Consider the following 16,316-nt stretch of genomic DNA (forward strand, 5'->3'; position numbering starts at 1 on the left):
TACACCGAGCACATTTCAAATGTGTTGACTAAATATGACAGAGTTTTTGTCTTCACTGCCATAGCATCAATCACTTAAGGTATTCAGTAAATGGTTAAAACAGGATTAGACTCAAAAAGCACAAAGGATGGAATGACAACTTGATTTCATAAGAATTTAGTTCTTATGGGTCACAGATGAGAGACAGTGACAGGTCCACAAAGAACTGACCAATCAGGAACATCTTTTACCTCTCCCCTGACTCCAAAACTGCAGTGTCTTCCACTTACGTACCACCCCTGGCACTGAGCTTTGTTTGAAGGTAAAATAGCTACATTTGACTATCATAGGATAACTAGATTCAAGTCTTAGCATTTCAACATCACTGTTCTATGTGAAGCACATACAAGCAGGCAACTCCTATTGGCTTCAACAGAAGTTGTTTTCGTATGTTGGAGGGCAGCATTTAGCCTCTAATATTTTTTTTCCTTTTCAATCTCCCTGTAAGATGCTTCACTGCCATTTGCTGATGTTAAAACTAAATCGATGTCTCCAGCATGACATAAAATTGCAACAAGTTCTCCATACCTGATGCCCATCAAAATGGTCTCTTGCACTACACTATGCACTAAACATAATAAATGAAGTTCCATATTTTTCAGCCTTTTTGCTCTATTTTGTCCTTCTTCTCCCAGACAATGACCTTACCCCATCACGTGTAAGACGCATAAGATCTTCCCTCCTACTGTTACACACAGCTGCTTCTGGGGCCTACATAATGCATGTGCTGCATTTGGCAAGGGTGCAAGTTGTATCTAATCTTGCAGAGTAAATCATACCCAAAAAAGATGGCATCCTGTGCACACAGTTTGCTTACTCCTTAAGAATGCTGTAGAAAAAACTGGTGGTAGCCATCCACCATGACAAGGATCAAGCCCTTAGCCTGTATGATTCCCTATAATAGCTGCATAAAAAAGCAAGGATGTTAAAACTGTTTCAGAGCTTTAAGCTTGTACCTTGGCCACTTATACATGGGACAGTGGTATTAGGGGCTATGCCTTTAAGAGCTGAGCTTCCCAGATATAGATTCTGGGCATGGTGCTGTGCAGTTGGAACCAGTCTCAGAATGAAGCAGATCTCTTGCAAACACCTTAATCACTGAACTCCACCAGGGCAACAGCAGACATCGGTGCTGGTAGGGGCTCCTTAATGGACTGAGGATGCCTATGGGATGTGATTAACGCACTTCAGGACTTATTGGTCATATGGATAGCCTACTGACAACACACATATAGTGCAATCTGTCCAATTTGGGGCATGACCTGAAATAATCCCACCTGCTAGGGACAAGCCTTCCCTGGTGACCATGGAGAGTAAATAACTTCTGCAGAATTTGAAGCTTTCACTTATGAAATCCTTTCCTCTGACTCTTGTGTGACTCTGAAGTACTCAGTCTCACTACACCTTGGTTTACACCCTGTGAAATGGGTGCTCTCATACTTACCTACCTGTGATTGGGTATACAGAACCCATACGGACCAAGAAGGGTTTAATGTGAGCCTGTGCACCCAATCAGACCCATCCTGCTTCACCTGTGCAAGGTGTCAAGCCTGGAGGGAGGAATCAAAAGAGGAAAAGGCCAATTCAATAATGACTGACTGGAGAGGTAGTGGACCGCTTCAGCTAGCCCTGTGAAGGAAGGGCCATCTGGGGCCAGAGTCTAACTAGAGATTCTTAAGTGTCAGAGCTTCCTTGGGGCAGGAGGGCTGGTGTGGCACTTCCTGTTTCTTTTGTTCTCCATAACTTGTTTGATTCCCCTTTTTTGGGGACCAGCAGACGAGTCAGTCCAGCAAAAGGCTGTGAGAGGCCTACTTGGGGGCCATGGGAGGAAGCAGCCCAGGGATACAGCAGAGTTTAAACAAACAGACCTTGTCTGCTTCATTCAAGGTCCCTGGACTGGTATCCAGAGTAGAGGGTGGACCTGGGTTCCCCTTCTAATTCACCTAGGGCAGAGGCATGAAGACCCTAGAGCCAAGACTCCAGAATGATGCTGCCAAACTACTGGTGCTGGACTTGGTTTACACTGGAAACTGGAGTGGCTGTCAGCAGGAGAAGAGGCCACCATGCCATGCTCACCACAAGAAGGCACAGCTGTGGTGAGTACACTTTTCTTCCACATACTCTTTCACAGCTGGTGGCAGGCTCAAATGATGTTTGTGAAGTACATTGTACTGGTTATCAAGATAGTAATTTCTTTCACTTCAACAGGAATCAGATCTTTCCACGCCTCTGCCAGCACTGCTAGGAACAGGGGAAATTTCCATCTTTTAGATGGAAAAAAAATAGAGGGTGCCTACTGCATTCTTTGAAGGGCATTATTTGACTTTTATTCCTCCCTTCCTTCCCATTGTCTTTTGCTTGCAGTAAACTATTTCTGGTGGTTCTAATTTTCAGAGTAATAGCTAAAGCGTTCAGGGCACTCTGCAACCTAAATTAATCCTGTCACTTGAAAACAAAGCCGCATATATTTTTAGGTATAATTCACCATATCAGGCACTTCCATCCTTGTTAGGACTACTACTCGTTGTCAAGGCCTATGCAGAAGAGTAATGAATCTATCACCGACAGGATGGCAGTTTATCTGACAGTCTATGCATTCAGTTGAGACCCATGCCTGTCAGTGGTTACCCAGACGGAAAGAGCCCTCCAATCTGAGCTAAATGGGTCCATAAAATGCCAGTGAGAATATGATCTCTGAGAAAGCTATGGCCTAAGAAACTAACAGACCCAGAAAAATCCTCATTACACATAGGAGAAAAAATTCACCCTAGATGAAGCTCTGAAGTCAACTGAATTTAGACCATAATCGCTCTGTGTCCATTTACCACATAACTAGGAATGGACAAGAGTGAGTGATTCTAGGGTGGGACTCTGCTCCCCCATCATTTAAGAGTGAGCTCAGACATTTTCTGTGTAAACAAACTACAACAAAGTAAACACACCTGAATTGCCATGGGATTCCCCCCAATTCCCACACTGTGCACCAGGTAACGTAAAGGAGCCCTACTTTGTTAGAGGAATGTTGCCATTAAGTTGTCCTACTGAGGAACAGCTTGCAGACATGAAGAAATCCCTCTAAGGTCAGACATGAAATAGTAATGTCAATAAATGAGCCACTGGAAAAAGTATTTCCTGTGGAAGACCACTTTAGAAAACTTACAGTAAATGTAACTGTCTACTAGCTGCTTAGTTTCAATAACTTCCTCCAGAAAAACCACTAATTTTGATTGATGTGCCTCACCAATTTATTTTTCCATTTTCACTTTAAAGAGATGAATGGACAAACTATTCAATCACAGCTTTCAAAACCTGTTGATCTCATCATATTTGATACCCTTAAATCAATGAGAAAACCCAGAAACTTGGAGAGCTTATTCTGTGCATCATATGAAAGATAAAAATGTTTGCTGGGTTCCATGACATGACAAACACTGGCAGCACTTGGTAATCTTCCAATTTAATTTCCTGTTACAGCTGCAATTCCATCTCTTTTTTAAAAGTCATAAACCAAGGAACACTTTCCACTTCTTGTTGTATCACTGACTACAGTTTGTGTACATGCTTTGAGTGCATAAAATCATTGACAAAACTGAATAAACAGCATCTGTGTTCCATATTTGTTCCAAACAAGTTACAATCTGTATCCAAAAAGATCAGCATGACTTGTCAGATGAATCATAAGTTTTTCAAAAGGTATTTAGGCTTTGCTCTGCTCAGCATTGTAATGCTTATCTGACTTGGGAGCCTGCATCTAATTTTCAAAACTGACTTAGGCACTTCTCATTTTTAAAAATGAGAATTTGGCTCCTAAGTCAGTTAGGAGTTACACCCTGAATGGAGCAATGCCTAAATACTTCTAAAATCTGTGCCGAAGGCCCTTTCTGTAAGGTTGACAGATCATGCATCATTCAGTGACTGTTCCATTAGCTTATGACTGGTCAATTAGTTTATTTTTTAAATCTCTTCATGCCAGATTTGGATGGAACACCACCAAGGAAAACAGAGATGCTTCAGGGAGCGGTGCTGGTAATTTAGTAGATGACGTTCTTCTCTCCTGCATCATTACTGAACCTTTGCCCCAGTATAGTATTGGGAGCTACTGTGATGTTGGGGTTGCTGTCTTCTGGCAGAATGATAAAACCAAGTTCCTCACACTTTTATAATTTGAAATCCCATGGCACTCCTTTTAGCTGCAGAGGTGTTGACCCTGAGGTAGAGGCTAAACTTCACCTTGAATAATTAAACTCTACACCTAAATTTTTTTCCTGCAGCGTCAATTGGATATGTTCTTCCTAAAAGGGTGCCTAGTGTTAGTTGGCACTGTTCAGATAGCTGCTGTATTTTTGTTGGGTGAAGAGATTATTGTATCTCACAGGGATATTCTGAAGCTTACATACTTAACATTTGTCAAGCACTTTCAGTTGCTCAGAGGGAAGGAGCTATAGAAAGGCACACCATTATTTATTTATTATAACTCTTACCAAAAATGAATCTGTACCCGATACATGGCACATAGCATACAATAGCAGAAGAATGACAATTTCACAATAATTATCTGTCTGTCACATCTTTGTCAAATGTCTATTAAGTGCAAAAATTACAGTACCATATCCCTCAGGTGTGCAATAGACAGAAGGGGCAGAATTAACCCTTTTGTAACACTCATTTAAATGAGTTATTCCAGCTAAGACCTTGGCCTATTATATTTTTCATATTTACATGATTTTTGTTATACAATAGCCTAATCATACCAACTGCTGATGAACTGAATGCATCAGTAAACAGTCTGCAGGGAACAGTCAACTCTTGTTGGATGGGTTGTGTATTAAATTTCTACTTATAAATAAATGTAATTCTCAGGCCTTTAAAATATATTGCACACTGAGCACTCTGGAACTAGTCCATAGCATGGTTGATCACTCACTTTACTCCTTGCTTGCAGAACAGTTGCTTATATTGATGCAACTGAAACTTTGCATAAATCTCATTATAAACAGAGTGAACTAAGTTTGGCCCCAAAGTTTACTACCTTAACAGAAGTTAAATCCCAGGCAGCATTTATGGATGTTGGTCTGTATGTGCAATCTTGAGTTTTGTTGACATGGTTGAGATTAAGGCTATCAACCAATTCATGTCCAACACTGATCCAGCCTTAAAAATGCGTGTTATGTAAAAAATATATGTGAAAATCAGTGAAATTACATGGGACAGATACTGGTGTGAAGGAGAACTAAGAAATTGATTTAAAACCATTCATTCATTTTTGTCAGCCAGATATGTTAAACATTAAATCACGATAGTGGTTTAGTTATAGAAACATGAAGGGCAAAATTATAAGGAAAACTTCCTCTATTTTTTTGGTTCCTACTAGGACACCTGATAACATAAGTGTAGAAAAAACATGTAAGCAACTATTAGTGTCGTTCTGTGTTCACAGTTTGCTTACTAAAGCTGCATTTTCCCCTCTCCCTTCTGCTTCTCCTTGGACTTGCATATCACTCACAGTGCACTGCCTGGATTTCATGTTGTGCAGACAGAGGACCACATGGAGGAATACTGTCCCAATATTTTATCACCTTTCTAAAAGATTAGATGTGCAGTGTGGGTGACATGAGCATTTTGTTTTCTTTTACAAATGGCTAATTAGGGCCAGACCCTCAGCTGGCACAAATCAGTGTTGGTCCTTTGACAGCAGTGGTGCTATACTGCCTTGAACCAGCCAAGGGTCTGGTTCTTACAATCTAGAGAATATTACTTTCCAGACAATGCACACTGTGCAGGTATAAGATATATTTGGTTGAAATAAGTGATCGATCCTCTTTTGGCAAGTGTTTTAAAAGCCAGGCATGCAAGTTATAACTGCTCCTCCTATGCCACTTCATTATTAGCAATTGGGAGGTAACTAATGATAGTCAGTCACTCTCCTTCTCCACAAGTAATAACACACGCTTTTTGTTTCCAGTTGGTTTGTTTTCTTAAACATTTTTATTATGAGTAGTAAGAATCCCCTCCTCACTGACCCTCCTCTTCACACTATGCTCTTTATACAAAATATCATGTCACAGCTACAGTGCAAGGCTGTAGTCCAACCTGTGTGTGAGTGTGTGAGAGAGAAATTTTGTTTTGGGTCTATATTAACCCTAATTTACACACACATAGCATCTTTCATCCAGAGCATGACTGAAATACTGTTACTTCCATTGTGAAGGGAATCAGCAAGCCACAGCACAGTATGACATTAGCTGGGGAGGTGAAACTTTGGCCAAGGACATGCAAACAACCCCTCCCCCATCTTCTCTTATGAAAAGTGTCAGGCTGTCTTTAATTTACACACAGAACCAGCAGGGTCTTGGTTTTTATAGTGTCATTCAGAAGTCTCCAGTGCTGAAGAGCAACTAGTAGAGCTCAGTGTCCTTACAAACAAACAAACCAACCAAAACCCTGGCCATTTTAACTGGTTTCCTCAGCTTGACAAGAAACTTGGGTGTAACCTTCATCAAATCTCCAATGCATGGGTAGTGTCACCTGCAGCAAAATGTATTAACACAGGAGTCTTTCATGCGAAAAGACAGTGCCCTAGAAACCAATAGGGAGCTTTGGGAAGAAGTCTCTCGGGCATTGTTTTTCCTACTTTAAATATGCTGTCAGCATTATTCAGTAATGTAGGCAGAAATGCATGCTTCCAGCCTAAAGACATAACTCTGGTGAGCTGTCTTCTGAGATTCAGTCTCTCTCTTAGGCCAGGTTCTGGGAGTTCCTCTACTTTCACTAACTTTAGTGGGAACTAGGCCATATATCTTATATGGGAGTCCACCTACAATCATATGATCAAGATGTACATGTTCTGCACTCAGTTTTAAGGATATTTAGAAAAATTGCCAAACACCTGAGCATTAAACCATAACATTTCAATAACTTGGATCCAACTTAAGTGTATTCCTACAGATGTATTTACTGTGTGGTTAACCTCAAATACTCATGATTGTCTCAGGGTTGAATCTATGGCTGTTAAACAAAAGTAAATAAAATCCAGTATTTGGTAATTGTCGTCGCTGTTCTTATAACTCCCTGATCTTCATCCTGGAGGGCAGAATAGGATATAGAGAAGATTGGAATTTGTTGATGTCTTATATTTGATAGGTTTACTCTAGTCTTTGAAAACTGGGATTGTGCCTGGGTTTTTTTTTTTTGGATCCATCTTGCCAGTTTAGCCACCTGACTGAAACCTCAAAAGCTAAGTCTGAAACTGACAATGGGTTGGCTAAGCATGTGTATGTCTCAAGAACAATAGCCTTCCCTCACCCCCACCTCCACCCTCAATCATGAGAGGGAGGCAGAAGTCTTTGTTGAACTGGGGAAAGAAAGAGTGGACAGTCTCTCCCTACCCTCCAGTCCCTTCTCTCTCTGCAATAACTGTTCTAAGTTTTCACTCTAAGTCTTGTCACCATGTACATTCTGTACCGGATTCACTAGTACACTCTAGTTGCTTTGCTTTGTGCTGCTGCCATGACATACTCTACATTGCCAGAACAACACACAGCAGGTAGTTTATCAGGAAATCTGGTCCTCTGATTTTTATTAAAAGAAGACCAGATTTACTGCCATATCACTGATCTACTTTACTCTTAATCTCGCATAGTAGTACAACTACATCTCCACCAGTATGGTATCCTAACCATGAACATGTTGGATAAATACCTATATAACTAGATCATATGGTAAGAAGAGAGATCATTAGCTCAGCAAAGTAGGAATCCCTCCTGTTATGTCATCACCTGTTCTGTTGCTGGGAAAGGTACTGGAAATTACTTGCATTTCAAAAGCATTTGTTTGCAACAAGAACACTAGTCTTAATTTAAAACCAACTCTGCAGCAGCTAGTAAAATATGTTAACCACAGGGGATGTTTGTGTTATGTACCAGTGGGAATTTCCAGGGGTTGTTTCCTTAAATAGCCTGATTGTTAACTAATAAGGACCATAATGAAACATGAATTGTTAGTTATATTTATATTATATTATAGTAGCAGTCAGACCCCCATCAGGATCATGGTTCATTGTGCCAGGTGCAATAGAACACACATGACAATCTCTGCCCCAAAGATCAGATCTTTGAAAAAGACACTGAATTAAATATTGGCCTGAGGATTTCTTATAGAAGACTACAGAACATACCCTTTATTCTCAGCGATATATAAACTGTATACAGCCATAAAACACAAAAAGCACAGGAGATTGATTTAAAAAGCAGTAACACTCACTTTGATTACACAAACACAACGGTCTACATTTTGACAATGTTTCAGTCATGTGCTTCTTCTTGTGGCATTACGTTATATATATTTTTTCTTGGAGTCAGTGAGTTGCTAATGATCCGTACCAAATGAACAGAATTTGGATCAGGTCCTTTGTGTACAAGTGTTGGACTTCAGTCCAAGGCTGTCCAAGTCAAAAGAAACCTTCCCTTTGACTTCAGCAGGAGTAGAACCAGGCTCAACATGAGCAAGAACAGCACAAGCTTCCTCTTGTTGCCTAAACCTGGGCCAAGTGTGGCTTCCTTTAGGGAGAGAGGCTATTTAATTCTCTGCCTTTCTAACTGTGGTTGGGTCCCTTGTGAACTACTAAGACCAAGTAATAGCCATCAGAAGGCAACAGCTCTTGGTCACTATTGAGCCAGGCGTGAATGAAAAGGACACTTTTTTAAATAGCAGTTAGGAACATGATCTAGAAGAGCTGAAACAAACCAGGTGGCAGACAAATGTACTGCTCTACCCTCACAACTGAAGTAGTGGAGGTAGTACTTATATATATAAGTACTTAGTCTTACAGACAAGAATATAGGTTATAAACCAGTGGTGGGCAACCTGCGGCCCATCGGGGTAATCCGCTGGCTGGCCACCAGACAGTTTGTTTATATTTGCACAGCTGCCCGCAGCTCCCAGTGTCCGCGGTTCGCCAATCCCGGCCATTGGGAGCTGCGGGAAGTGGCGGTCAGCACATCCCTGTGACCCATGCCGCTCTCCGCAGCTTCCATTGGCCAGGAACGATGAACCGCAGATACTGGGAACTGCAGACGGCCATGCAAATGTAAACAAACTGTCTGGGGGCCCGCCAGTGGATTTCCCTGACAGGCTGCGTGCAGCCCACGGGCCACAGGTTTCCCACCACTGTTATGAACTATATGAAAATATCAAGCAGTGCCAAAGAGTGTAATTTGGAGACCTGCATTTTTATATAAAATGTTATTTTTCTCCACAAACTTCAGCACTAAAGAGAGATGAATAGAAATATAGTGGAAATCATGTACCCTTCAGACTATCATAGGCTGACAGAAAGAAGAGTTACTTTTATCTCTGAAGTGACAGCTGAAGCACTTCTTCCTCTTGCTTCCTTCTAGCACAAAAATTTGAGCCCCAGGTCAGGTTTTGTGAAGCCATTAGTAAAAACGTGGGTATGCTAACTTATCTGACCAGTCTATACAGGCTGCTTACATAAAGTTTACCTAAGGATGTTGTGGAATTCCAGTTGTTGGAGGTTGTTAAAAACAGGTTAGACAAATACCTGTCAGGGACAGTCTACTATACTTGATCTTGCTTTAGCACGGGGGAGGGGATTGACTAGATGACCTCTTGAAGTCCCTTCCAGCCCTACGATGCTATGATTCTATAAACAAAATATGACTGGGAGGAAAAGGTTAGTATGCCCAGTGGGACTGCTACAGCGTAAGTGCCCAAAAGAATAGAATACAATCAATAATTTATAAATTTCTCCTCTTCACCATAACTAGTGCAAATAAAAAGCAAGAATGAGCCCTCTTGCATGATCCTCTCATCTCCTTACTTGGAATGCCTGCTAGTCTGTGACCAGGAGCAGGGCCTCTCTTTAGCTGTCAGTGTAGTCCCTTCATTTCCACCCTTCAAATATTATGACAGTTTTGTGCCGTAGGAGGTTTAAAGAAAGAGGCTAAATCCAACATAGCAGATGATTCCAAAGAGCTTACAGCTCCCACCAGACCCTGGCAGAATTGCACAAAAACTGTCTTCAAAAGCAAATGTGCTGATCCTGATGACAGTAGCAGCCAAGAAGCTTATGGATAATTAGGCCAGTAGTGCTGCATGGAGTTTAATGAAGATGGAGAATCCTTGCCACTGCAACAAAGAATGAAGAGGAGGCAGCTGTACTGATGAGTCGAGAGAGGCCGTCACATTCTAACCTCAGATATTCAGCATGCCTCAATCAAACTTACATCTGCATTCCTGCTCAGGAGAAAACATTTCAAGATAGGGAGAGATGTAGAGCTGTACAACTGAGTTGGGAATCTGGCTCCCAAAGCAATCAGCAGCATGCATCCTGGGGGATTGAAAGAAATCAGGGTATAGACCCACTAAGGTCAAACCTTACTTCTTCCAATCTAGCCTTACATACTTCAAATGAAGTATGTAAGGCTAGATTGGAAGAAGTGTTAGAATATTTACTGTAGGGGACAACAGTATGGTGGCAGGATGGTGAACCAGACGACAGTTCCTTTCCCACTCTGAAGTTGTGCATGTCATGATTCGCAAGATGACAGAGCTGTCGCACACCCATTAACATGGAAATAAGGATAAGGCTGTGTAGTGAGAGGAGCCCTTAGGAGGTATCTTTGGAATGGTGGCGCTCCCACTCACTTTTGTGCTGGAGCTGCACTGGGGGTCTAGAATCTGGCTTCAGGTCTCTAAAATGGCAGATCAGTTCTTAACCCAGAGTTCCCAAGAGTGGTACATGAGCTCAATGTTCCATCCATTCACTTCACCGCAAATGTTTAAGAAGATGGTACATGAACCAATGAAGTGTAGAAACCATTGGGACTTAACCACTTATATTCTGAAAGTCCGTGTAGGAATGTGCTACATCTGTGGTGTCTGACCACTGTCCAAACTCCCTTCCTCAGCCAGGAAGAACCCTTCCTCTTCTTAAACATTTGCGGTGAAGTGAATGGATGGAACATTGAGCTCATGTACCACTCTTGGGAACCCTGGGTTAAGAACTGATCTGCCATTTTAGAGACCAGGAACAAACCTCCTGATTGCCCACATACCTCTGCTATCTAGCAAATAACTATATAAGCTACTGGCAAAACATGTCACGTGGCTATTTAATGATTGCTCCATGAAGGATAGCAGCCTACTACTGCTACCAGTTACTTCTTTAGCTCAAATGGTAGAAAACTGTGTTGTTAATTTGACCTGTTTTTAAAGGTCCAGGGTTCCAACCCCTCTAACTTATGTGGTGGGATATGGCTTCAGATGATGGAATTTGTGTGGGGAAAGCAGTTTGCTTTAAAAGTATTAAAGTTTTACATTGCTAAAACTACTTTAAAAGAATGTTAAGGTTCAAAATACATAACTCAAAAGTTTGGAAATGCCAGAATTATGGTTTTTTTATTCAAACAAACTCACAGGTTGAAGTTCATGCTAAAGCTGTAATTTGTAAATTGCAGTGTATTCATTATAAATGGTGTTTCATTAGTCACTTGACAGAGCAGCTTTTGTGGGGTGAGTGTGTGATAGACAAAATATGTAGAGAGAATGAGTTTATATCTATATAATGTACATTACTTGTTCATGATGAAGGCCGAAGAACATTTTAAAAAAATGCTTTTAAATGTAATTTATTCTACTATTAGTCAATAGCAAAAAATTGTCACTGTATAAATAAGCTATAATGAGCACCCTGAGTGAATATACAAAATTCCTGACTTGTCATATAGCTGTATCGTGCCAAGAAAGAAAAGATCAAAAGCAATCTGGTCTTCTGTTCTTCTCAGTACTACTCTCTGCCAAAAAGGGAACAAATGGGAACAGGCTATAACTGTATGCCAAAATAACAATGAACTGAACAAGAATAACTCCATGCATTAAGACTTCTATGTTCACTCTCTCTGGAGTCACAGTTGTGCTACAGATACTATAATGTCCCTGAACATGCAGTATAACAGTTGTGCAATTCCTTTTAAGCTTGTGCAGTAGTATGACTCAGTTTTATGCTATCATTAACCTGCTCTTAAAGGATTTCTTTCTTTCTCTGGCTCAGCTGTGACTCATTGCTAATGTTCCACTGTTTTGCCCAATTTGAGTTGAGTAAATGTTTTTGAGGTCTTTGATTTTTATCTGCTGTTTTGTGAGGTGGTGGCGAAGTTCTGTCATGTAAGCAGCTGTTCCCTCCAGCAGGCCACCGGACACACAAAGCACAGTTTGTTAGGTGTGAGTGACTGTGACTGCAACTGTAGAGCTGCCAGATTAGCTCATGTCTTAACTGCTCTGAAACAAGAAATAGAGGTCACCCATGTTCCCAGTACAAACACAGAATTGGTGTTTCCAGCTCTGGAAACTTCAACCAAACCAAAACGCACATTAATAAGAAAATCCTTTCATTTGTACTTGTTTCTCTCTCTCTCTCTTTTCATTTTTTATCCTTAGTACCATCTTAAGTGACTGAATCAAATGTGAGGGTAATTCTGGATTGTAGTAGTGATTGCCTTTCTTTCTGGGACTTTTGATTACCCTGATGCAAAACTCAGCTGGAAGCACTTCCATCTGTGATGCACAAACTGCAGCACTGTAGACATTGTTGTAACACAAGATATCAATGGTCTAGCTAATCTATTATCCCCTCTCTCACTCTGACCTAATGCAGATGTTTAAATGGAAGGAGCAAAAACAAGCAAATTGAACCTATACTGTTTCTCCGAGGGAGTTTCGTCCTGACACAAGACTCTGATCTCTTTATGCCCTGAATCATAAGGATTGAAACTCTGACTTTTATCTCTGTTAATGCAGGTGCTATTCTTATTCATATAATTGCCTAGTCTCTATTTAGAACCTTGCTAAGCTTTGCCCCGAGTATCCAATTGCACAAAGTCCAATAAATTAGATTCGCTTACCCATGCACAAGGAAGTGTTTTTTCACTTGGTATATAGTTAAGCTACTGAAAAATTTCTCTCAGTCATAGCAATCCCTGTAAAAACTATTGCCTTCGGATGGCTTATTCTCACCAACGAAGCCACACTAGGAGTTTACACACCCATTCCCCCATTCTAGAACCCCAGGCACAACCTACTCAGTCCAAACATTGTGATCCTTAACCGCTTGTCTGCTATAAGCCCACTCCCTACAATCCTAAAGCCAAACCACCACAACCCCAGGCTTCCATGATATCAACAGCAATAATTTGCATTTGTCATGTACACCCTTTGATTTTCAGAAAGTCATCTGCTGCTGCCGGAATGATCCATTCTAGCACTGTTCCCACCACAATGAAAACAGGCAGTGCTGGCCGCCTCTCCTGGGCTTCTGCTACACTTGCTGTGACATTACATTGAAATGATAAAATCTTGATCCATGTATTGTCGAGACACAAAAACATCTCTTTCAGGCTGTAGGCACTTTACCAGATGACTAAAAATACTATCAAGCTAAGTAGGACACCACCAACCTCTCTCTGCATGAATGCAGAGGGCCAAATAAAACTGATTTTCCATCTCAAATGCTGTAAAACTCTAATCCCGACAAGAAAACAGAAAAAAAATTCCCACCACTCTTCTATACACTCAAACCTCTGCCCTCTTAAAATGATTGCTCAAGTACATGACCTTTAGGACTTGCTACAGTACCTGAAAAATTTGGGCTATTTTGGACCAAATGGGTTGTGGGGCAGGAGAAGAAGAAATGGCAGATTTCAATGTTAGGGGCCTTCCCAACACTCTGCCAGTAGTTTCCTCTCCTTTAGCATGGGAGCTCCAACTCTAACATACCTCTGCTGATCTCATCTGGCAGTACTGCAAGGGAAAGAGGTAATTTCTGAGAGACAGGTCCCAAGCCATATATGCCTTTGTGAGTCAAAAATAATATTATATCCTCCACCCAGTATGCTCACATGCTCACAGTGGAATATACCACTTAGCAAGCAATCTGTCATTGTCCATACTAATCTCAGTTTCTGGGATGATTTTTCAAGTATAGCACTACATCAGGACAATAGCAGAAGTCTAATCTTCAGGTGACTAAAAAGTGGATGATGGTAGCCACATGAACATCCAAGAGAGGGTGGAAACCTCCTTATTTGATGCCGGGCTGGGAAGTTAGCTAGTTACTGCTGCTGTGTGATCATCTAAACATTAACTGGGAATCTGACGACACAACTATAACAAGTGATTTTCAATGTGGTTGGAAAGGTAGGTAAAATACTAAGTGATTTTGGAATGCAAGGAAGCTGGGTATGTCTACACTGCAAACGAAGGTGCGATTGCAGTATGGGTGGACATCCCTGTGCTAGTTTTAATCAAGCTGGTGTGGGTAACAGTGGTAGTGAGTGATGTGAACTTCAGCTACAGGCTAGTTGCCCCAGTACAAGCCTGCTGGGAACCCTGGGTATGTTCTTGATTTGCTGTCCCGCACTGGGGTCTGTGCCACTGCGTCTTCACCGCTCTTTTCACTATGGTAGATACATTAAAGCTAGCACACGTGTGCCTACTCATGCTTCAATCTCATCTAGATCTGTGGTGTAGACTTATACTATATGATCTATCCTAATACAGGAGAGGGAAATTAGAGAAAGGTGTTAACATTCAAGTTAGGCAAGATTCTTCATTAGATCTCTGAATACGTGTTATACAGATACAGGAACAAAGCAGTCCTTGCTAAAGATAACAGACCAGTTGTGCTCTAGAGCTGGGGTGTGTGTGTGGGGGGGGAGGGAGATAAAGGAAGGCCCAAAAATACCAGGCACTAACTGATACATTGCGTCCTCACTAGAGTCTTTGCTATCAGGAGAGCTATGAAGCCTCCCCAAACCTAAAGCTGCTTTCCCGTGGCAGAGCTAGAGCTAAGAAGAGGATATTTCCATTTCAGAGCAACTTTTGAGGTTTCAAAAAGTGTTTGCATGCCTTACTAGAACAAAAATAAAACCTTTCTAGTGTTTTTGCAAATCCAGAAGGTTGTGTATCTCAGTCACATGCTCTCCTGGTGGTTTGTGTGCTGGCATAAGATGTGGGAGACCCAGGTTCAAGTCCTTGCACTGCCTGATTCAGAACAGTGCTTTTATCATTCAGATCACTCCAAATCAGGGTGTCTCACATTCCAAGCCAGTATCCTAGCCACCAAGCTATAGAATCAGTGTGTGTATGCACTAGGGTGACCAGATGCCAAAGACACCGGGGGGGGGGGGGGGGGGGCAAAAAAAAAAAAAGCCGCCAGAGCGCGCTCCTGCCCCGCCGCAACCCTCTGCAGCCGCTGGCTGGGCCCCTGGCTCTGCACTCAGATGCAGCGCTCGGCTGCTCCTCTGCCCTAAAAGCCAGCTTCCCTCCCGGCACGGGCTTGTCCTCCTCCACACACAAAGGCTGGCGCAGGAGGCAAAGTCCGGGGGGGTGGGGCCGGGAAGGCCACAGGAGCAGGGGGCAGCGAGAACCCACCCGGGGCCGAGAGAGCCCCGCAAAGGAGGCACAGACCCCCCCCCTTCCCCACCCTGTAGCTGCCATAAGCTCCAGTGAACAAACCGGAGCACTCCCCCCTTGGTGTGTGTGGGACGGCCGAGCCGAGCCGCTTCCTTCTTCCCCCACCGCCTCCGCTACACTCACGGGCGGGAGGTTTCGGGTTACAGCGCCCGCACCCCAGACCCCCCACAGCCGCCGCGCTAAGAGAGAGGCACGGACTCGGAGCAACTGCCCGACCCTCCTCCCTCCATCCCCCCTCCACACGTCCCTCCTCCGCTGGCCTCCAGGCACAGCTGCTGCACTGCACCACCTTCTTAATCTTCATGGCGGCCGCGTCACACACGCTGATCTTTGGCCTCCCTCCAGCGCTTGTGCCGCCGCCATACAGCTGATCAGCGCGCAAGCGGCGTGCGTGGGGAAGAGGCAGGGCCAGGACGGGGATTTGGGGAGCTATCCCCAATAGGGAAGGAGAAGGCGGGGGGGAGGGGCGCGAGCCAGAGCGGAGGGCAAAAATTGCTTCTTTGTCCAGTGTCCCGACCAAACATTGGTCGGGACGTGGGACAAACAAGTAAATAGCGGGACAGTCCTGATAAAATCGGGACGTCTGGTCACCCTAGTATGCACATGCCCTCCACCCAAAAAAACTTTCCTGACCAAACTTTCACCAGGAAACAGATACATCTCTGTGAAACATTGCGGTGCCTACCGGCCCCAAGCAGAATCTTCAAGTGATAGCAAGGATGAAAACACCCAGGGCTGAAGACATAGCAGGCCTTGTAACATGTATTTCTCTGTGCTAGGAGGGGCAA

General features: G+C 42.8%; 1 protein-coding gene across 3 annotated transcripts in view; it reads right to left on the reverse strand.

The window, feature by feature from the left end:
- The window catches only part of ANKH (ANKH inorganic pyrophosphate transport regulator), a 146,767-nt gene that overhangs the window by 56,862 nt on the left and 73,589 nt on the right, over positions 1-16,316 (reverse strand). The gene's annotated exons all lie outside the window — the stretch shown is intronic.

This window comes from Trachemys scripta, chromosome 2 (genome assembly GCF_013100865.1).
Source record: "Trachemys scripta elegans isolate TJP31775 chromosome 2, CAS_Tse_1.0, whole genome shotgun sequence".
Taxonomy (NCBI): Eukaryota; Metazoa; Chordata; order Testudines; family Emydidae; genus Trachemys; species Trachemys scripta.